This window comes from Theropithecus gelada, chromosome X (genome assembly GCF_003255815.1).
Source record: "Theropithecus gelada isolate Dixy chromosome X, Tgel_1.0, whole genome shotgun sequence".
Lineage (NCBI taxonomy): Eukaryota > Metazoa > Chordata > Mammalia > Primates > Cercopithecidae > Theropithecus > Theropithecus gelada.
Window position 1 is genome coordinate 62,030,251 of NC_037689.1, and position 24,824 is coordinate 62,055,074.

The 24,824-nt window shown below is 37.6% G+C and overlaps 1 protein-coding gene and 1 pseudogene across 1 annotated transcript in view; one reads left to right on the forward strand and one right to left on the reverse strand.

The window, feature by feature from the left end:
• Nucleotides 1-24,824, reverse strand: part of PCDH11X (protocadherin 11 X-linked) — a 793,677-nt gene that overhangs the window by 585,494 nt on the left and 183,359 nt on the right. The gene's annotated exons all lie outside the window — the stretch shown is intronic.
• LOC112615427 lies at nt 15,876-16,822 on the forward strand (annotated as a pseudogene).

Here is a 24,824-nt window from a genome sequence, read left to right on the forward strand (position 1 = left end):
AGCAACATGGGGGTTAGAGACACTAACTTCCATACTGTTGAAAATCCACATATGACTTTGACACTCTAAAATCTTTACTACTAATAGCCTACTGTTGACTGTAAGCCTTGATGATAACAAAAACAGTTGATTAACACATAGTTTGTATGTTATGTATATTATATGCTGTATCTTACAATAAAGTAAGCTAGATTAAGGAAAATGTTATTAAGAGAATCATAAAAAGAGAAAATACATTTACTATTCCTTAAGTGGAAGTGGGTTATCATAAAGCTCTTTATTGTTATCATCTTCACATAAATTAGGCTGAAGAGGAGAAGGAAGAGGTGAGGGTTCAGTTTCCTGTCTCAGGTCTGGCAGAGGTGAAAGAAAATTCATGTATATGTAGACCTGTGTGGTTCAAACTTGTGTTGTTTAAGGGTCAACTGTACTTAGGAATAAGTTAACCACAGAGGTACAATATCTGTACACTGAAAACTGTAAAGCATTGATTTTTAAAAATGAAGAAGGGCTGGGCATGGTGGCTCATGCCTGTAATCCCAGCACTTTGGGAGGCCGAGGCAGGTGGATCGCCTGAGGTCAGGAGTTCGAGACCAGCCTGGCCAACATGGAGAAACCCTGTCTCTACTAAAAATACAAAAATTAGCTGGGAGTAGTGGCAGGCACCTGTAATCCCAGCTACTCAGGAGGCTGAGGTGAGAGAATCATCACTTGAATGTGGGAGGCGGAGGTTGCAGTGAGGCGAGATTGTGCCATTGCACTCCAGACTGGGTGACAAGACCAAAACTCCATCTCAAAAAAGAAGAAGAAGAAGAAGATGATACAAATAAATAGATACCCCATGTGCTTGAATTGGAATAATTTATATTGTTACCATGTCCATAATATCCAAAGCAATGTACAGATTTAATACAATTTCTATCAAAATCCCAATAGCATTTTTCATGGAAATAGAACACAAAGAACTCTAAAATTCATATGGTGCCACATAAAACTCAGAATAGCTAAAAGACTCTTGAGGAAGAAGAACAAAGCTGGAGGCATTATACTCTTTGATTCCAAACTACAGTACAAAGCTCTGTAATTAAAACAGTATGGTACTGGCATAAAGACAGACACATAGGCCAGTGGAACAGAATAGAGTCCATTAATAAACCCACACATAGACAGTTAAGTAATCTTCAAGAAAGGTACCAAGAATGCACAATAGGGAAAGCACAGTCTCTTCAATAAGTGGCACTGGGAAAACTGGATATCCATATGCAAAAAGAAGAAAAATAGACTCTTATCTTACACCACAGACAAGCATCAACTCAAAACTGATTCAGACTTAATTATAACTCATAAACTGTAAAATTCCTAGAAGAAAACAGAGGAAAGCTCCTTGACATTTCTCTCAGCAATGTGTGTGTGTTTTTTTTTGTTTTGTTTTGTTTTTTTTTAACATGACACCAAAAGGATAGGCAACAAATGCAAAGATAAACAATTGGAACTACATTAAACTAAAAAGTTTCTGCATAGCAAAGGAAAGCACTAAATGAAAAGGCAACCCACAGAATGGAAGGAAATATTTACAAATCATATATCTGATAAGGAGTTAATATCCAAAATATATAACTAACTCATACAACTAAATATTTTTAAATGATTACAAAACACCAAATAATCCAATGAACAATGTGCAAAAGACTTGAATAGTCATTTTTCCAAAGACAAAAAAATGATGGCTAACAAGTACATGAAAATGTGTGCAACATCAGTAATCATTAGGGAAATGCGAATTAAAACCATGATGAAATATTACTCCATTACCTGTTAGATTGGCTATTATAAAAAACAGTAAAAATACCAATTGTTAGCAAGGATGTGGGAAAAAGGGAACCCTTGTACACTGTGGGTGGGGATGTAAATTGGTACAGCCATTATGGAAAACAATGTGGAGGTTCCTCAACAAATAGAAAATGGACCTACAATATGATTCAGCCATCCCACTTTTGGGGAATTTCCTAAGGAAATTAAATCACCATGCTAATGGGATATCTGCATTCTCATTTTCTTTGCAGCATTATTCACAATAGCCAAAATACGGAAACAACCTAAGTGTCCATCAATATATAAATGAATAAAGACAATGTAATGTGTATATACAATGGAATATTATTCAGCCCTTAAAAACAAGGAGATCCTGATATTTGTGACAACACTGATGAACATGGAGGACATTATACTAAGTGAAATAATCTAGAGACATAAAGAGAAATAGTACATTGTTTCTCTTAATGTGAAATCTAAAAATTCAAACTCAGAAACAGATTGCAGAATGGTCATTACCAAGGGCTAGGAGGGTGAGGGAAATGGGAAGAAGTTGGTGAAAGGGTACAAACTTTCAGTTAGAAGTGGAATAATTTCTAGAGACCTAATGCATTTGCTAAGAGAGCAGATCTCAAGTGTTCTCACCACAAACACAAAAAGGTAACTATGTGATGTAATTTATATGTTAATTAGTTTTATTGTGGTAATCATCTCACAATGCATATGTGTACCAAAACATAACACTGTATAGCTTAAATTTATACAATTTTTATTTGCTAAATCATACCTCATAAAGCTGGAAGAAAGAAAAACAAGAGGTTGTTATTGACATAAAATACTGTATTATTCCTCTGCCGCCTTCACCAAGAAAACTTTTAATAATACCAAGCACTGTATAATGATTGGCAAAATGCTGTAGAGGATCAGTTTACGTGGAACAAGCACAGCAGCAGAAAATGTTATTCTTGACATTAATAATAAATGTAAGTGTAAATGAAGTCAGGCCAATTACCAGAAAGAAGCATTACCGCTGCAGCCAAGGAGAAGGGAAGAAGACCCTAACAGGTCCCTCTCTTTAGATTTCCCGAAAGCAGCCTTTTTAAGCGGTTTTCTCAGTCTTCCTGCAGATTTTCAGGTCCTGAGAAAATTAGGTTTTTCTAATTTCATCAGTTCTAAATTTATTACTTCCCAGAAACACAACGTTAATGTAGTGGCATCCCCAACCTCCAACTCTTTTTCTAAAAGAAGGGGAGAAAAAAGCCAAGAGTCTAATATGAATCTTAGCACAATTCATAGCTTAATATTTTTTAAAAATATGTACAATATTCATTGAACTTAAAGTTTCTTATCTATAAAAGGATGATTCAAAACAGTGATAGTCATAGCAGCCTTTTTCTGTTTTTTGAAATAAAACACAGCCTTATAGGTGAAGAGAAAGTTAATAAAGGATATACTGTTCCGATTTCTGTTCGTCTGCTGAAAGCACTAGGTAATATATGTTCAAAATTACTTTTCATATAATACAAACCAGTCTACTGTTAACACATCACATTGGGAAACTAATTAATGAGAACACAGATTTTGCAAACTTGTTAATCTGAAAGGACTCTAAATTTTAACATATTTCACCTTGGTGTGTTACATTCTTCTTTGCACACAGATCTAAACTGGTTTTCAAAATGTTTAGTAATAGATGCAAATGCATATTGGTACAACCTGTGTGGCCAATGCCATCTCCTGATTTAATGATTTTTATTGCTTCCTGATAATAAGAATCTCATCACTTTTTTTCACTCTTGAATTTCCAAGGCTATACCCAATAGTTAGCATATTGTAAGTGCTTATTAAATGTTGGACCTAAGGAAAAATCATTTAATTCAAAAATATAGGTTATTGCTCCCAAGCTCTGCCCCAAACTACAAACCATTTACACCAGTAATGAAGCAATATCTGATAGTTAAAAGCATAAGATTTAATCTCTACCAGACCTACGTCCTTGCTCCACCATATATTAACTGCGTTAACCTTAGCTTCCGTTATCTCATCTAAAATATAGAAATAATAAAAATAATTGCCCCATAGGGCTGCTGAGAGTCCAAAACAAGATAATCTTTCTCAAGCTGTGAGCAAAGTAAGTGTAATAAAAGATGATTCTGGGCAGATGATGGCAATGGCAGTCTTTGAAATTCCCAGAATCTCCTAAGAGAAACAGAGCAACCGGACAGCAAGCCCAAAAAACCGGAGACAATATTTACAACTGCACTAGGTGACAAGGTGTTCTTATGATTCTCAAAATAGAAGTGGTTGAGAAAAAAATCACCCACAGCCACAAGACCAGCATGTTATCAGCATGTTATAAAGGTCTGTGGGGAAATGAGCAGAGAGGCACAATAGGGTGGCTGAACCTGAAAACACAAGAATGCCAAAATATCAAAGAAGTGTTCACAGGAAAGCACAGTAGGCAAAGTTGAGAAAGCAACTGAAATTGAGAGGGGTTTGGCCCCCTCCAAGAGTCAGTGAGTTCAAGGGATCAGCATTTATGACTGAAGCGACTACACTAGTGTAGATTGATAAACATTTGAAAATGACAAGCCAGGGCTTCCTTCTAGAGCAAGACACTACGCCAAGACAAAACTACTGGGTTTGGAATAAGAATTAAGCAGCATAGGAATGATAAAGACAAAGAAAAGATAAGGCCCAGGCAAAGTAGGGGAGAGGAAGGGTAACATGACATCTCAGAAGGCAAGTCAACATTTTTTTTTTTTAAAACACAGCAGGAAAGGGAGCTCTGTGAAGGTAGAGCTAGTTGTGAAAGCAGCTCTGATGAGTTTCCCTGTATCTTGCCTTCATCTGGAAGTTAAAGAAACCTAATCATACATAAGCATGAGAAACGGAATATTATTGAGGACAATCTCACATAAGTTACCATAAGATTAAAAAAATAAGGAGCAGAATAGCATCCCTCCAGTTCATAAAAATTGATTAAAATGAATACTTACTATTTAAAAATAAGCTAACAGACATTAAGAAAATTATGTAAGACACGAAAGAGCAATATAAAGCAGAGTCAGATATTGTAAAAAAAAACTGAGGTGACAACTCAGAAAACAAATAGACATAAAAGAAAAAATTAATTTCAAAAATGTTCCTTCTAAATTCAAAGGAATAGAAAAATAAAGAAAGAACAGATACTTACAGGTCAAACACAGGAAATTTTTTAAAAAGCAAAAAAGAAAGAAATTAAAAAATATGATAATGATTTAATAAAAAGCGTCACATGTTGAAAGCAAGTAAACGCGATTCAACATGCAAATCATAAGAGTCACTGAAATCATAATCAATCATAAGAAATCAATAACAAGGTAACTGAACAAATACAAACTAAAAAAAAAAAAAAAAAAAAAAAATTGAAACTACATATTGAAAGAACACACCAAGTTCCTGAGAACATCAATCCAGAATTACCAACACCAAGATACATGCTAAAAAAAAAAAAAAAAAAAAAAAGTAGAATTAACAAAAAAAGAGAAAAAATCCTTGGAAAGTCTAAGAGAAAGTGATTTCTATAAACACAGTGTGAAGAGAAGCCAGACATTAGCCAGATATCTCAGACCTCTAGGAAAGACATGATGGTGAGTTCCCTGGGTTTTCTTTTTGCCTTATGTATCCCAGACTGGGTACTGGAAAAGCCAATAACCTGGAAGCACCAAGAGACACAGGCCAAAAAAAAAAAAAAAAAAAGAAAGTGTTCACAAAAGCCTGTTCTCAGTAGTCAGAGGTCCTGGAAAGAGGCAGCTTGCCAAGAGAGAGAATATTAGATGATAACTTTTTGACTCCAGCCAAACATCACAGGAAAAAAATGTAGCACCACCCAACACACACCAACCAAAAGGAGGGTATAGACTTCTACCATTGCCAAACTATAACAAGGGTCCTTAGCCCCCAGCCCCTGCTTCAGGTTGATATCAGAGAAGATTGTGCAGAAAATAGTAATTAGTCAGTGTTACTCTTCCCAGCCAAGGAAGTATCAGTGGAGACACGGTGGAAAGCCAGAGCTCCCATCTTAAGCTAGCAGTAACAAGCAACTCCCCCTTTCAGGTGTAAAGCTGAATGGAGAACCCAGAATTTATTACCAGGCCCAGTAGTAAGGAGGTGCCCTTCTTTCTCCCCACCAGAGTAGATAGTATCAGAGAAGACCTAGTGAAAAGTCGGGTCCCTCACTTGGGCACAACAGTAGTGAGGTTAGCTCCCCAGAGTTCAGGGAGGCCACATAGTGAGTAGTAAAGAGGCCACTGTGCCATTCCCGACTAGAGATAACAGCAGAGGCCTAGTAGTGTGTTAACAGGCCTCCTCTGTGTTAACAGAAGTTGAGTGGGAACTTGGTATTTCCACTATCCCTGGAAATAACGAGGTAGTGCCCCCTTTCTCACTGGAGTGGTATCAGATAAGGCCTGCTAAAGCAGAAAATTTAAACAAAATTTAAATAAAAGTTGGAGTTTTTATATGGAGAATTTAATAAAATTCTCAAAATGTCCAGATTTCAATTGAAAATCACTCATCATACCATGAAAGCAGGGAAATCTTCATATAAAAGAGATAAAGCAAGCAACAAACACCAACACCAGAATTATAGAATTGTTAGAATTATTTGGGAAGAATTTTAAAACAGCCATCATAAAAATCACCCAACAAGCAACCACAAACACATTGAAACAAATGAAAAAAAAAAAAAAAAATAGAAAGTTTCTGCAAAGATATGAAAGTCCCAGAAAAAACAAAACACATAAATAAGAGTCAAATGTTAAATGTATGAGGTGATAAATATGCTAAATACCCTAATTTGATCATTATGCAACATATAGAGGTGTCAAAACATAAAATTGTACCCTATAAGACTGTATAATCATAATGGATCAATTAAAAAAGAGTCAAATGGAAATTCAAAATAAAAAAATACAATAACAAAAATAAAAACTCAATGGATGGGTTTAACACCAGAATAGAGAGGACCATTCTGGAGAGGAAAAGATCAGAGAATCTTTTGAAGAGGAAAGAATCAAAGAAATTAAAAAAAAATCATATTGAATCCATTTGAACAATAGAAAGAAAATAGCCTGTAAAAATTTAACAGAGCCTGAAGGTTGTGTAGGATTATAACAAAAGATCTAATGTTCATTTCTTCAGAGTTCTGGAGAGAAGAAAGAGGATAGGGTTAAAAAGGTATCTGAAGAAATAATAGATGAAAAATTTACAAATCTGGCAAACAAAACACAAACCTACAGATCCAAGAAGCTGAATGAAAACAGTTAAATCTATTTTTTTTGTAAGGACTTCTCAGAACATTGACTATGCTAATATGCATTTGAAATCAAAATTTCATAAATTGATTAGATATACAACAATTTTTTTCATAACTGTAGGTAGGGGTCATGCCACCACCTCCCACATGGGCTTAAATTTACATTCTACATTGTTTCCTTTGGCTTCTTTTCTTTTCTTTTTTTTTGACGAGCAATGTTGGGAATCCAATAACAGTAGCTTTTTTAATTTAAGAAGTGTAAGCAACATTGAATCAGGAAGGATGGACTTTCTTGAGGCCTTCTAGTATCACAGCAGGTAACCTCCCTCTGAAGGATGTGTGAGAAACATTGTCCAGTGAAACAGGGTCTCATTAGGCCCTCTGTGGTTTGAAAACCTGCCTAACCCCTAGTAGCACATTTCTGGATAGTGAAGGTGATGGTGAGTCTGGGTATATGAGGTAATAGATGCAGAAAATCAAACCCAATATAGGGTTCCTTGAGCCAATTGGTACCCTGTGAAATGGATATATATTTGAATCAAGAAGTGAATTCTTGGAAGCCCAAGAATGGGTAGCCTTGGACAGCTGAGCTTATTCACACTGAGTAGTATAATCATTCCTTTGGAAGAACCCTAAGAGATTGTATTGAGTTCTGGATCTACACTATACCAAGGTAGCACTGGTCTGTGTCCTCTATCAGAGTATGTAAGACTAGTGTTCAACAACTGCATTATATGGCAGCCAGGAGTGGTGGCCATAGCAGACTGGTCAAATTTCACTTCTTGGATTTTGAATTCAAACAGATCCCCATTTGGACTGCATAGAGCACCACAGCATTATTGGTCAATCTGAGGTGGGGACAGGGAAGATCCTCAATTAGAAAAATGTGAAGATAAGCGATAGTTAACACTGCTTCTATTTAGGGATGTTTATTGTTTTTTCAAGTCATTCCAATGTTCAAATGCAATTTCAGTCATTTGGTAAATACTGCGCGCCTACTATGGTTCAAGTATAATGCAACATGGGAGAAATGCTGACATATTCATACGTTTCACAGACACTTATCAACTGACTGGCAGAGATGATAGAAATGAATGTCATAGTTACTGCCCCCAATATAGCTGGACAGATAAAATATACAAATTACAGTACAGTATAAGTACTGTAAAAAAGATGTGGACAAATTGCTGTGGGAACATAAAAACCACAATGATTTTATCTGCCTCTGGAACTTTTGAAAGTGTTCACATATGAGACTGTGGAAAGAGCCTCCAACAGATCCACATAAACATTTACCATCATATTTTTGTATTCTAAAAGAAATGTATAACATTAAGAAATCAGATAATGCCCTTTCTCAACAGGTATATTTTATATAAATTACTTCATAATTCAATATAAAATATACTTTCTTAATGTCAAAGATACTATTTAGGGACTTCAGTAAAGATAAATTCCCAAGGCAACTAAGGATTCTGATTTTAAAATAAAGTTTAGTGAGTCCAAAATTATCTTTAGGTATTGTTTTCCCCATCTGAACCAGTATTCTTTCTGGCAAGGACTCTAATCATGTTATTACAATTACTTTTTTTTAGTCAGTCAAATTTAGCAGTGGGAGGTTGTATGCCAACTTTTGTGACCTAAATGTTAATAAGTTCTGATAACCCACTACCATGGGACCAGCCACAATTATGTTTTGAGAAGCAACTGTAATTTATTAGTGTTGGCTCTGATTAATTCATCAAGTTTACCTGCTCTCATGCATTCTTAGATATGTTTCTGTATGTTACAGTTAAAATTAAAATAATCTCAAAATGTTATTTACTTCTTTTAATTGTGCGGTATTTTAATGTTTTGCTCTACTGCTCCAAAAGAGAACATACAGATGTTTCTCTATAGCCCAAGACACTAAAAATTAAATGTCCTAATGTAAATCTCTTAGGCTTTGATACTTATTCTCCAAATTACGGTGGTCTAAAAGACAATGGCAAATGAATTAATTTGAAAAAAAAATAGTGAAAAAAGTAAATTACATTGACTATTTTTCTAAAGTGAATATGTTATCTATCTCTGTAAATACAACTTACATCTTTACTCTGTTATATTTGACATAGAGATACTAGAAGGTACATGGAATTCTTGGAACCCCAGGAATGAGTAGCCTTGGACAGCTGAGCTTATTCACAGAGAGTAGTATAATCATTCTCTATATGATGTGAATCCCCTCAAAACATGACAACAGAGCTATAAAGATAAAATAAATAGAATGTTTTAATCTAGATTTGTTATCAATAATTTCTATTTTGCCGATAAAAAGTAATTGCAAAATCTCCAACCAGTTCATTTAATCAAATGCTGCCTAATCTCTGATCACTTGAACACATAATCAGCTACACACTTCTGCCCACTTGAGATTTATTGATTCTTCCCATTAACACAAATACAGGTCCAGGTGCTACATATTATAATTATCATAGGTAATGTAATTACTGCATGCAAATTGATTACTATAATTAGTTTATGGTTATTTGTATGAGAGAGAGAAGTAAATTGCAATGCTTTGGGGAAAAAAAGATTAAGACAACATATCCCTCAGCAAACAAAGAGGAAGGCACGTTAAGTTAACAATATATGTCACCACAACACATGTTTTAAGATATATTAAGTGGACAATTCCTAGTAGCAGATTTTGAAATACTACAGTATGAGGAGGAGAAGGGAGGACTAGATGTGGGAAACAGAGGAAGATAACATAGAAGATTCAAAGAGAGGAATGGAAAGAGGGGAAAGAAAAAGGAGAGAAAGAGAATAGGAGAAAAGAGAGGAAAGGGAAGAGAAAGCAGCCAACTTCACATGAAAATTAATCTAATATTATAATAATAGTGCTATGTATTATAGTACTGCTCACCAAAAGAACATAGTTCTTACGATGAATGTTCTTATGATGAGCAATACTATAATAGTGGTATATTCTATTCCAAGATTTTTCTCTGGTTTTAAAATTTTAACTTCTAAAAAGAATTGGCTTTGATATCCTCACAGCTCATAAATGAGAAAAACAACAAAAGTGCCATTATATCATGGGAGATACAAAGATGAATAAGATATGGTTTCTCTCCAGATAAACTTATTTTTGTGAGAGTTTTTTATAGTTTTTAAATCATTTTTAATAGTTTTTTAATAGACCATTGGGTCTTTCAAAATGAACCTTAACACAAATTTTGTGCATTTGTGAAATGCAAAAAAAAAAAAAGTCACTTTATGGTAATATTTGTTTCAAACATTTTGTTTCTCTTTTTTTCTAATGACTCCCTTGTTGTATTTCTTAAAATGAAAATGAATAAATATTCATTTTATTCAAATTCCTAATATTTAGTACAGGTAAATTATGTATGAAGCATTTTTCCATCATACTATGTAAAATCTTCATAGTGGGTAGTATGAATAATTTGTAATATAAATTAAACTTTAAAAAATCCTAACCTGAGAAATTATAAAGCTTTTAGATAAATAATGAGTAGATTTAAAATAAATAAGCACCTGCCCATTGTCATCTAGACATAAGGTAAGCAGTAGACACTCATTAAGTTTAATAATATAACCCAATTTAATGGCATTTGATTAAGAAGGAATATGCTTGGGTTGAGTGTAGTGGCTCATGCCTGTAATCCCAGCACTTTGGGAGACTGAGGCAGGTGGATCCCTTGAGGTCAGGAGTTCCAGACCAGCCTGGACAACATGGTGAAACCCCACTTATACTAAAAATACAAAAACTAGCTGGACATGGTGATAGGCACCTGTAATACCAGCTGCTTGGGAGGCTGAGGCAGGAGAATCCTTTGAACCCGGGAGGCAGAGATTGCAGTGACTTGAGATCACGCCACTGCACTCCAGCCTGGGTGACAGAGGGAGACTCCATTTCAAAAAAGACAATGCTAAATCATTCCTTTTGTGGGAGACAATTTTCATTTTTGGCCTGGCTCTATCTAAAACATTTCAGTTAATTTTTTGTCATGATGATATTAGTGAGTGAATTGATTGAATACATTGAATTGAACAATTCATTTGCTCAGGCAAATCTTTAGACAGCTGAGAGCAAGGTTTTAATTACATACAACATGATAAGACAGAATGATGGCCCCCAAAGATATCTGAGCTCCAATTCCAGAACCTGTGATGATGCTATCTCACATAGCAAAAGTGACCTTGGCAGATGTGATTAACGTTAAGGTCCTTGAGATGGAGAGACTCAATGACCTGGGTTAGGCAAGTGGGCCCAATCTAATCACATGAGTGCTTAAAAAAAGGACATTTCCCAGATCTAGTCAAAGGGAGACATAAGGTGAAGAAGGTTGAGAGAAATGCAGAGTCTCTTTGAGGATAGAGGAAGAGACGTGAGCCAAGGAAGGTGGAAAAGGCAAGGAAACGGCTTCTCCCTTGGAGGCTCCAGAGGAAATGCAAACCTGTTACCACTATGATTTTAGTCCACTGAGGTCTGTTGGGCCTTTAACCTTCAGAAATATAAAATGATAGATTTGTGTTGTTCTCAGCCACTAATTTGTGATACCCTGTTACAGCAGCATAAGAAAACTTATATACACATAAATATGGCTCAGTTGCTACATCTTGACACTGACATAGTATCAATGACATACATAAAGAATGAATTTTAAAATGGTTGATTCATACATAATTTAATAGACAGCACATTTCTAATTCAATTAATTTAAATCTTTATTAACTTTATTTCTCTAAACTACTTTGAATTCTTAGATTACTATTTTAGTGGGTAAAATTTAAAACGGTATCCCCCCAAAATTGGCAGTTGAAACTGCCAGAATTTTTAAATGAGTTGTTCTATTTCTTCCTTACCTCATTCCATAAAATCTACTTTCAAGAAGGGGCTGAGGTTAACTGTGCTGAAATAAGCTTCTCTGAGCTAATCACTAAAAGAAATAGATTCATAAGGAATGAAGCCAGATATGAAAGTGAGGGAAGAGGCATCTGTTGTCCTCACTGTGGTGGTATATATCCCCGTGGGAGGCTGAAAAACATCTGTGCTTCATGAAACCCTTCCGTGAAAGAATTATGCGTCTCTACCAGACATTTCAAGCTCTTTAAAAAAAGATGCATTTTAAAAAGACAATTTTCCATACTAGCATTTAACTTAGCATTTGGCTTAGTTTTATTTTGAATTAATTTAAGTTTCCTATGAAGTAGATTTCAAGCTAGATGTGGATTTCTGCTAGTTTTATAAAGCATACCTTTCCCCTCTGAAACGGTAATTCCATGAGTTTGGAAGACAGGAAAGAAGACAAGAAAGTTGTACTTAAAAGTTAAGTCCAGATATAAGCAAAACAAACAAAAATCTCAGCAAAATCTCCATTTCAGTTGGAATATGGCAATGTTCTTTGAAGAATGCAAAGCTTCCAGGGGAAAAATAGGGTTTGAGTGTGGTTTTCCCTGAATGTCACAAATCAAACTTCTTTTTATTTATTTATATTTATTTATTTATTTTGAGATGGAGTTTCATTCCGTCACCCAGGCTGTAGTGCAGTGGTGCGATCGCAGCTCACTGCAAACTCCACCTGCCAGGCTCAAGCAATTCTCCTTCCTTAGCCTCCTGAGTATCTGGGATTACAGGCATGCGCCACCACAACTGGCTAATTTTTGTATTTTAGTAGAGACAGGGTTTCACCATGTTGATCAGGCTGGTCTCGAACCCCTGACCTTGTGATCCACCCGCCTCAGCCCCCCAAAGTGCTGGTATTACAAGCGTGAGCCACCACACCAGGCCTGACAAATTAAACTTTAAGCACGTAAAACCTAGTAGATTTCCATTTCTGTTAATATGGAAAAACAGATAACCAGAAAACTCTCCTGCTACAAAACCCATAGAATTGCTGAAGAAAATATAGCAACACTCCTTTACATGTATTACTTAGATCATAAGAAAAGGAAAGCAATCCTTAGAGGAACAACACAAAAAAGTCCTGACTTCAAGGCTGCCCTAGCAATGATGTTGTGGTAGCGGGTGTGCAGGTTGTGGGAGGACTTACAGTTCCTCAAACCAAGGGGCCTGTGGGGGTCAGGAACAAGATGGCCGGCCGAATAGGAACAGCTCCAGCCTCCAGCTGCCAGCGTGAGCGACACAGAAGACGGGTGATTTCTGCATTTTCAACTGAGGTACTGGGTTCATCTCACTGGGGAGTGCCGGACAATCGGTGCTGGTCAGCTGGTGCAGCCCGACCAGTGAGAGCTGAAGCAGGGTGAGGCATCACCTCACCTGGGAAGGGCAAGGGGGAAGGGAATCCCTTTTCCTAACCAAGGGAAACTGAGACACACAACACCTGGAAAATCGGGTAACTCCCACCCTAATACTACGCTTTACCAAGGATCTTAGTAAACAGCACACCAGGACATTATATCCCACACCTGGCCCGGAGGGTCCCACCACCACGGAGCCTCCCTCATTGCTAGCACAGCAGTCTGAGATCTAACTGCAAGGCAGCAGCGAGGCTGGGGGAGGGGCGCCTGCCATTGCTGAGGCTTAAGTAGGTAAACAAAGCCTCCGGGAAGCTCCAACTGGGTGGAGCCCACCACAGCTCAAGGAGGCCTGCCTGTCTCTGTAGACTCCACCTCTGGGTAGAGTCTGACAGCTGTCTGACAGCTTTGAAGAGAGCAGTGGATCTCCCAGCACGGAGGTTGAGATCTGAGAGCGGACAGACTGCCTGCTCAAGTGGGTCCCTGACCCCCGAGTAGCCTAACTGGGAGACACCCCCCACTAGGTGCAGACCGATACGATACCTCACACCTCACCTGGAGAGGTACACCCCTGAGACAAAGTTTCCAGAGCAAGAAGCAGACAGGAGCACTCGCTGTTCAGCAATATTCTATCTTCTGCAGCCTCTGCTGCTGATACCCAGGCAAACAGGGTCTGGAGTGGACCTCAAGCAATCTCCAACAGACCTACAGCTGAGGGTCCTGACTGTTAGAAGGAAAACTAACAAACAGAAAGGACACCCACACCAAAACCCCATCAGTACGTCACCAGCATCAAAGACCAAAGGCAGATAAAACCACAAAGATGGGGAAAAAGCAGGGCAGAAAAGCTGGAAATTCAAAAAATCAGAGCGCATCTCCCCCTCCAAAGGAATGCAGCTCATCGCCAGCAACGGATCAAAGCTGGACGGAGAATGACTTTGACGAGTTGAGAGGAGAAGGCTTCAGTCGATCAAACTTCTCAGAGCTAAAGGAGGAACTACGTACCCAGCGCAAAGAAACTAAAAATCTTGAAAAAAGAATGGATGAATGGATAACTAGAATAATCAATGCAGAGAAGGCCAAGGGCCCTGTGATTCAATTGCAAGGAAAGAATGCAAGGCACAAGGCTAAGGTCTTAGGTTCACTTGAAGTGGGAATTTGGAAATGAGATCCCCTGAACAAAGCCAAGACTTTGAAGAAGCATACATATGTTGGATTTTTAAAAATGCCATCAGAACAGTGAGATTCCAAGGAACTATGCCTATGTTAGTCTGGATGGGGGGAAAAAGGAATTTATAAATGCAGATTTTCATTTTAACAGGTTATGGTCTCAATGTATACTATTCACATGATCCACGGATACCTAAAGTAAAAAAGTAAAAAGTGGTCCCCAGAAGGTAATACTCCCGGGTTGCCTTAGCAGAAGTAATCTCAAAACTTATCTAGGAGGAATGTTCAATCCAGGCAGAAGAGGATTCCTACAGATAAATTATCTCTGAAGATTAGCTCAGAGTTCAAAATTTGCTATAGCAAAGAGTCAACAGTCACAACAAATAGCTCTGGTGTTACTCTAGGAACTTTTAAGAATCACTAAGTAGATAAAAAGAAGTATCTTTAAATTGATTAAAGTAACAGTACCAAAATAATGTTTACAAAATGAAGCAAAGAACATTATGACAAAAGTTTACACATATTCTTAAAGAGATTAAACTAATAAAAATGAATAAATATCTAGGTGTTGAAATTAAAACCTAGCAGAATATTTATTTAAAAAGTGAAAATCTCCAGAGGGATATGATTCTAATGAGTAAAAATCTATTAAAACGGTTTTAATAAGGTAAAGTAAAAATTAGGACAGTCATGCCACATGGATTTCACTTTATTTTAAAGTCTCCCCTGATTTGAAAAGAATACTATAATAATCCTAAGGTTGAAGAACATCATTGACTTACAGATATCCACATGTATATTTTGTAGTAAAAAAACTGAAAAGTAATTTTCGTATGAAGTATGCAGTAATAAATTGGGACGATTTTCCAGATTAAACTCAATAAACACTTCAAATGTAACGTTACATGCTAATAATGCAATAACAGTCTACATATATAATAAATATCTCTATAAATATGAGCAATTTTCTATGATACTTTTTGCCTGCAGATTATAACATATGGTATTTTTCACATACACATATATTCTTCATTTTATTAAACTGGCTTTATTGGTGGTTTGTATGGTTTGGCTCTGTATCCCCACCCAAATCTCATCTTGTAGCTCCCATAATTCCCACATGTTGTTGCAGGGAACTGGTGGGAGATGACTGAATGCCGGTGGTGGATCTTTCCCGTGCTGTTCTCGCCATAGTCAATGGGTCTCACGAGATCTGATGGTTTTAAAAATGGGAGTTGGGCCCTGCCGCTGGCTCCGTTCTGCTCCCTGCCTCCACGCCGCAGCGCCAGCCATAGCCGCCTAGCCTGCAGCCACCACCTCTGAGCATAAGATGGCTATGCCTCCCACGTTTGCTGATCTTGGCAAATCTGCCAGGGATGTCTTCACCAAGGGCTATGGATTTGGTTTAATAAAGCTTGATTTGAAAACAAAATATGAGAATGGATAGGTATTTACAAACTCAGGCTCAGCCAACACTGAGACTACCAAAATGCCGGGCAGTCTGGAAACCAAGTACAGATGAACTGAGTAGGGCCTGACGTTTACTGAGAAATGGAACACCGACAATACACTAGGCACCGAGATTACCGTGGAAGAGCAGCTTGCATGTGGACTGAAGCTGACCTTCGATTCAGCCTTCTCACTCAACACTGGGGGGAAAAAATGCTAAAATCAAGACAGGGTACAAGCAGGAGCACATTAACCTGGACTACGACATGGATTTCAACATTGCTGGGCCTTCCATCCGGGGTGCTCTGGTGCTGGGTTACAAGGGCTGACTGGCCAGCTACCAGATAAATTTTGAGACTGCAAAGTCCCAAGTGACCCAGAGCAACTTTGCAGTTGGCTACAAGACTGATGAATTCCAGCTTCAGGCTGATGTGAATGACAGGACAGAGTTTGGCGGCCTCATTTACCAGAAGGTGAACAAGAAGTTGGAGACTGCTGTGAGTCTCACCTGGACAGCAGGAAACAGTAACAGGCGCTTCGGAATAGCAGTCAAGTATTAGATTGACCCTGACGCCTGCTTCTTGCTAAAGTGAACAACTCCAGCCTGATAGGTTTAGGATACACTCAGGTCCTAAAGCCAGGTATCCAGCTGACACTGTCAGCTCTTCTGGATGGCCAGGACGTCAATGCTGGTGGCCACAAGCTTGGCCTGGGACTGGAATTTCAAGCATAAATGAATACTGTACAATTGTTTGATTTTAAACTATTTTGCAGCATAGCTACCTTCAGAATTTAGTGTATCTTTTAATGTTGTATGTCTGGGATGCAAGTATTGCTAAATATGTTAGACCTCCAGGATAAAGATGATTCAGCTTTAAGATGTTAGTCTTTCAGAGGTACAGAAGAAACTCATTTCCAAAAAAGGCCCTTTCAGTGGTAGACTTGGGGGAACTTGGCAGCGACTTTGAGATGCCAGGTTTCTTTTTTTGTCTAGAAATGGCTGCGAGTGAAAGCTGATAATATGTAGGCACTTTGTAAATTCATGTTGAGTAAATGAATGAAATTGTGATTTCCTGAGAATCGAACTTTGGCTTCCTAACCCTAATTGATGAGAGCCTCGCTGTTTTTAGACAGATCTTCATGACCTGTTCCCAGTCCAGTTCATCATTATCTCTTTTACACCAAAAGGTCTGCAGGGTGTGGTCACTCTTTTGTGCCATTTTGGGGTGGAGAGGGTGGATGTGATGAAGCCAATAATTCAGGACTTATTTCTTCCTGTGTTACGTTTTTTAACCCTTGCACCAGAGTATGAAATAGCTTCCAGGAGCTCCAGCTATAAGCTTGGAAACGTCTGTGTGATTGTAATCACATGGTGACAACACTCAGAATCTAAATTGGACTTCTGTTATATTCTCACCACTCAATTTGTTTTTTAGCAGTCTAATGGGTACATTTTAGAGTCTTCCATTTTCTGTGGAACTAGAGCCTCCCCTTCAAATGCTGTAATTAACATCACTTAGATGCGAATAAAATATTGAAACCTAAAAAAAAGAAAACAACAACAACAACAGGAGTTGCCCTGCACAAGCTCTCTTTTTGCCTGCTGCCATCCACGCAAGGCGTGACTTTCTCCTCCTTGCCTTCCACCATGATTGTGAGGCCTCATCAGCCATGTGGGACTGTAAGTCCAATAAACCTCTTTCTTTTATAAATTGCGCAGTCTCAGGTATGTCTTTATCAGCACAATGAAAATGGACTAATCCAGTGGTATAAAAGGTTAAGTGGTAGATCCAGAAAAATAACCTATAATTTCTGATTCCAAATTATTTTTTTTTCTAATGAATCATTTTGTGCAACAGCAGGCAGTAGGGGACTTACCAGGTAGCCAATTTTTTTTCTTTTTTTTATTAGATACTGCATTATTGTAGACTTCCAGAGCACTTAGGAAACCACAAGTATAAATCTTTGTTGAATATACAATTTCGGCAAGGTCAAGCCAAACTTTTCTTGAATAATTAAAAACATAGCTAAGATAGGAACCAGTGTGATGGAACTTGGTTCTTCTTCATTTTTTCCTTATTCAATTCTTCATTCAATGATTGAATGGGGAGGGAGGTAAAATAACAAATAACCTGTCAGTCATAGCACTGTCGAGTTAGTTATTAAATATTTACAAAATGTAAGACTGTCAATGTACTGTGAGTTTCTTGAGGAATGGGAACAAATCTTGCTCACTGTGTGTATATATATATACTGTATATATACACACTGTATATATATATACACATATATACTGTATATATACATACTATATACACACACAGTATATATACATACTGTGTATATATATGCCTACAGCATATATATACATACTGTGTGTATATATTCTGTGTGTGTATATATATATTCTGTGTGCATATATGTATATACAAAACCTCACACAGAACTTCAAAACTAGTAGACACTCAATGATATTTACTGAATTAACAAATTAACTAAATTCAGCTGCTATTTAAATACTTAAAAAGTAGTAATGCAGTTTTATCATCTGATATGTGTTGCATATCTTTCATCAAAGCAACATAAAATGCTCTATACAAATCTCGAGTTTGGGGCTGGGCGCGGTGGTTCATGCCTGTAATCCCAGAACTTTGGGAGGGCACAGCGGGATGATCTGTTGAGCTCAGGAGTTGGAGACCAGTAAGGCCAACGTAGTGAGACCTTGTCCCTACTATAAACAACAACAAAATTTAGCCGGTGTGCGCCCGTAGTCCCAGCTACTGGGAAGGCTGAGGCGGGAGGATTGCTTGAGCTCGTGCCACTGCACTCCAGCTTGGGCGAGATCCTGTCTCAAAACCAAACCAAACCAAAACAAAACTAAAGAACCCTCCAGCTTTTTAAAATTGTCACTTGCTAAAATTACTTCCCGAAGATATCCATCAAAAGATACAGAGCTAGAAAGAGGTGTGAATACTGTCCAGAAATCATTAAAATGTGATATGGATTGGTCAAGGAAACTTTCCTGCTTTGGGTCTGTTTGAGAGCCTTTGCTTTGAAAGAAGTGCGAGTATTGCTGGTGGAGAAGTATGTAGAGGGCAGTTCAGAAAGATAGAATTGCCTGACCTAGGATTCCAAGACTATTTTAATAACATAAATACTCTGGTTCAGGTTAGAGCTGTCAGCTTTTAAAACACTAAAATTTCTACTCCACTTCTTGCTTTCATTCAATTGAGTTTTGTCCTAAACTTAGAGTAAACAGCCAAAGCTGTTTTTACTTCTCAGAAATTAGACAGCAAGCGCATTCTTGCTAATTTTAAACCGGGGCATTTAAGGATAAGATATCATTTGGTAATCTCATTAATGCCTGCCTAGTTTTTGATGTAATCCTCAAACTGTTGACTATTGAGATTTACAGCTTGATGAGTCAAATTTTTGAAAATCGTATTAACCCACTGCTTTTTAAAATGTTTGCCTTTAGATAACAGCATTAAACAATTGGATTGGTTGCTATATGACTGTTTTGTTATTCAGTAATTACCATTTGGTCATAATTTCATTGGCAGTGAAGATGAGGCATACTTCAATATTTTGCTTTTAAGTTATTTGTAGGAACAACTATGATGACTGTAGCTCCACAAATTTGTAATCACTTTATAGAGAAACACAGCATCTCTTCTTTGCAGTAAATAAAACAGCACACACTCTGAAGATTAGAAAAAAATGTCAAATGAAGGGGAACAGCATATGATAATGTTAAATTAAGGTCCTTAGTGTTTGAGTGAAGGGATCTGAATTTTAGTCCCAGCCTTGTTACTAACTAGTTGTATGTCTTTGAGCAAGGCATTTTGATTCCCTGAGCTTACGTTTCCTTATTCATAAAGTTATATGCTCTATTTTCACGGTAAAAAGAATATAATATGAATGGCATAGGCAGGAAGGAGAAGCGGAAATACATTAAAGCAGACAATATAAAAAGTAAAACAGGCTGCCATTACTCTTTCTTGTCTTGTATTTACACTTTAACAAAAGTATTAAGTTACCTTAATATTCCTAAGCAGTGAAATTATTATAGGTTAATTTAAACTCCGGAAGGCTAATTTTGCCAGTTTCATAGTCCTTATCTTGCCAAATAGCAGAATTTGTGACACCTCACTCTTAAGAACAAACCTACTGACTTTTATTATGGTTACTATTCACAACTGATACTCTGTTCATGCTTGTTACAGGCATATTAACATGATGTCATTAGTATACTATATGTTCAGTCTGAATTTTATCTCGAACGCCATTAAAAATAGTTTTACAATGCATTCGGATATACAGAAAATTCAATGTATTTGATTTATTGTTACATTTTAAACAGACAAAAATGCCCTTATGGAAGGCTTATATAGAATAATAAATGCAGATATGAGGTACTGAATTACACATACCATATACCTCAAATCATCAGAGATAGCTCTAGAATTAGGCTATGCCCTGAGATATTGGAAGAATCCTGGAAACTGAGAAAAATGATAGCAGCTGCTGTCACTGATGGTGGCAACAAACCAAACTGCGATGTCTAGAAGTATCAATCACAGATCCCTGAGCCCTGGCCCCTTTCTTTATCACCATCTCAAAAACCAGAGGGTAAAGATGTAAGATGAATAAGCAAAATACCATGAGGAAGTTTGAGTGGACAAGAGGAAGTGATTGAGGATCAGATAGACAGCAAGGGGATAGCAGCTGCCCACAGAATATAAGTAGGGAGAAATAGGGAGATTCCTCTTTCACCTATTCAAGAAATATCCCTTATGCACCTGTTATGTGCCAGACACTACTGGGTGTTGTTAATACAAAAATGAATTTGGTCTAACCATGCTTATCACAGAGCTTCCTGTACGGCAAAGTGAAGCAGGGACACGTAAATCTTGAAACACATTATGGTAAGTGTTACAAGGAAGAGATGTGCAAAGTGTGATTGGTAGCCCAGAAAAACAATCAACTTCCCCAGAGACTCAGGAAACTCTTCACCTAGGAATTATTATATACGTTGGGGCTTAGTAGAAGAGTAAGTATTTTCCAGGTAAGGGAGAAAGTCAAAGTGAGTACAGGCAGAGAAAAGCACAGGCCAAAGAAAGGGACCCAAAAGACCACTCGGGCTAAAGGGACTAGGTATAACTTGCTCTGCTGCAGCTCTTGGGGTATGTTGTGGAGGCAGGATGTTAACAAAAAGTGGAAGTGAAGGGACTGGGAAAAGTAGACTGGAACCGTGTGATGAAACTTCTCATCTGCCATGTTAGAGTTTGGATCTTACCCCTCATGCAACAGAGAAGCAAATAGGATTTACAAAGGAGGGTTATATGATCAGAATTGTTTTCTTAGATTGCTGAATCTGGGGAAAAGGTGGAGGGTTATCTGGACAGGGAGGATTTACAACTTGAAGGAGAAAACAATTAGGAGACTGGATTACAACTGTCTAAGGAAGGTTTAAAAATCCAAATGCTTTTGAAGGCCTCAGAAATCATGCAAATTTAAAGCAGAACCCACAACGCTCACCCTGCCCCACGCATTACATTCAAATTTTTAATAAAGGAAACAAACTATGCTGGCCAAAAATGAATTAGGATGGAATTAGGTTTAGCTGCCAGTTTTTAGATCATATGTAGGAGAAAGGGTGATGACATTATAAATTATGGCATGGAGAAATGAGAAAAAGGAGAAGATAAATTCCAGGTCTATTTGAGTGGTGAGTGAGACTGACTGTTCCTGCTATTTCTGAAGCACTAGGAAATCAGGATATTCACTACAAATGCTTAACATGTGCTCATTGACTCAATCCACTCATGGCTAAGGAGAAGGCAAGAGAGAAATCTTTGCCCCTTATACATTGCCATTGAAACAAAATTCTGCATAGATACAGTTATAAGTCAGTGTGGTTTGGGGTGTTTCTTTCTTTAACATATTGAAAATAGTTTGGGCCTAGCAATAAAGAAAATTACCTAGTCTTAGTCAGAAGCTGATTTATTAGTACAGTTATCTATTTTTGTAAGGCTGGCAGTGGCTGAATTAAGCACCTGGGCAAAAACACAAAATAAACAATTATGCTACAGCAATGACAAGAGGCCAACATGACTATGTAATTAGAAGTGATTTTCTTTTTATTTTTTAAAAGAGATTTTCAATTACAACTCTATGATAATTTTATACAATTAACCCTCTTACTCTTGCAATTTATATCTAAATAGACATATTATCTACAACCATAGTGTGGCAGGAAAGGATGCAGACATGGTGTCTACTTAGACTTGGAGTGAGGGAAACATAAATGAGAAAGTACAGAGACTTGATTCTAAGGGTTGAATAATTTCTGGACAAAAGAGGAATTCTAATGGATAAGAATAATGGATTGAATACCAGCAGTTATCTCAAAACCAAAGTGGAGCATTCATATGGCTTTTCGCCACTTAAGCTAACCTGATCATAAATAATTACGGAGGTAATATGGATAAATATAATCTTAAAAACTACTATCTGTGGTAAAAAGCACCATATGTGATTCTGATAAATTTAAACACACAATTTAAGTGCATTTCCTGGTTTTAAAAATGGCTGCAATTTACATGTATTACTGGCATAAATATAGAATGCCTCATATATATTGGGTGATTAATGAATAAGTTAACTGAACAAGTGGCTAGATAGCATAAAAGAAAGAACAGTAAATTTCACATCAGAAGACCAATATAATCTTCAGGGCTGAATGAGAAGTTAAGAGTCTTGGTCATATCACAGCTAGCCATTTGCCGTGCAAGACTTTTAACCTCTGTATTCAGATCTGTCTTTTGTGAACAGAGATTAGGAAAGGCCAAATAGCAAACCAAGAGTTCTGTCTAACAAAAAGTCTATCATTCAATGCCCTTATAGAAGAGAGAAAGTGTGTCTGGCCTTGAAGAGGAACATGAATTTAGATGAAAAATTCAATTATCCTGAGCTAGAAATCCAAGTCTTTTATACATCTATATAATAATGAAAATAACTGTGCTATCAAAATTACATCAGTTTTATTTTTTTCCTGTGCCAAAGCAAAAACACACTTAATAACTGGGGGCCACACATTCAAAGCAGCCATGTTCTTTCAGGAGCCAAGCAAAAATCACAAATATGGGCCGGGTGTGGTGGCTCATGCTTGTAGTCCCAGCTACTCGGAAGGGTGAGGTGGGAGGATTACTTCAGCCTGGGAGGTTGAACCTACAGTGAGCCCTGATCGCACCACTGCACTACAGCCTGGGCGACAGAGTGGGACCCAGTATCAAAAATAGCAACAACAAAAAGAAAATAATAAACATGTAAACACCCTCAAATATAAAATAATATGACATGATGGGTCTATGGCTAATAGGAGAGTATATGTCTCCCAATAGCCTTCACAATCAATTATTGTTTTCCTAAACACTGCCTCTCAAAGCCCATCTTTGTCTACATGTGGGCAGTGGGCCATAAGATTGTGACCCCCAGTCTTAAGCTGTCTATTATTAATAGCATTAAAGTGTCTTCTTTCATTTGGATATTGATGTTGCTTCTCACAAGTCAGTAAACTACCTTATCAATGATCAATTTCCTCCTCATCTTACCTGATGCTATCAACAGCATTTAACCCAGTTGATCCCTTCCCCTCCTTGATAGCTTTCTTCATCTGACTTCCCTGGATACCACACACTCAGGTTTTCCTCTTACTTTTACAGCCATTCCTGAGTCCCCTTGACTAGTTTTTCCCCTTCTCCTAGATCTCCAAAAGTTGGAGTTCTCTAAGGTTTCCTCCCTTTTGTATCTACACACTCATTTCTTTGCTGATAACCAGTCTCATGTCTTTAACAACCATATGCTGTCAACTACCAAGTTTATATCTCCAGCCAGGACCACTCTCCTGAACTCCAACTTCCTATATCCAACTGCCAGTCAGCATCTCCACATAGATGTCTAATTGACATCTTAAGATTAAGATGTCTAAAACTGAACTCCTGATCCATGTGCATTCTTACCAATCACAGTTGATAGCAACTATTCTTTCAGTTGTCAATGCCAAAAATCTTCTTGTCATCTTGACATCTCTATTTTTCTTACATTTCACATTTTGGTATATTAAGACGTCATCCTAGGTGTTTCCTAATAAATATAGAATCTGACTACTTTTCACCACCTTCATTGCTTCCATCCTTGTGCAAGCCACCATTCTCTCCTGAGGAGTACTACAGTAGGCCTCTGCTTGCATCATTACCCCATATGTACTATTCTCAACAGCAGCCACAGCAATCCTATTAAAACCCAAGTAAAAGGCCAGGCGTGGTGGCTCATGCCTGTAATTCCGGCACTTTGGGAGGCCGAGGCAGGTGGATCTCCTGAGCTCAGGAGTGAGAGATCAGCCTGACCAACATGGAGAAACCTCATCTCTACTAAAAATACAAAATTAGCTGGGCATGGTGGCACACGCCTGTAGTCCCAGCTACTTGGGAGGCTGAGGCAGGAGAATCAATTGAACCCGGGAGGTGGAGGTTGCAGTGAACCAAACTGTGCCACTGCACTCCAGCCTGGGCAACAAGAGTGACAGTCAGTCTCAAAAAAAAAAAAAAAAAAAAGAAAAAGAAAAAGAAAAAGAAACCCAAGTAAAATTATTTCACACCTGTAAGCAAAGGCCTGCCATGTCTCCATGTTTTACTCAGAATCAGGCCATTGTAGCTTCTTATAAAGTCTTTCCAAATATCTCCCTTGCCACCGTCATCTTCCCTGTCATTTCCTCTCCTATCACTGCCCCTTAGTTCAAGTTGCTTTAGCCACACTGAACACCTTA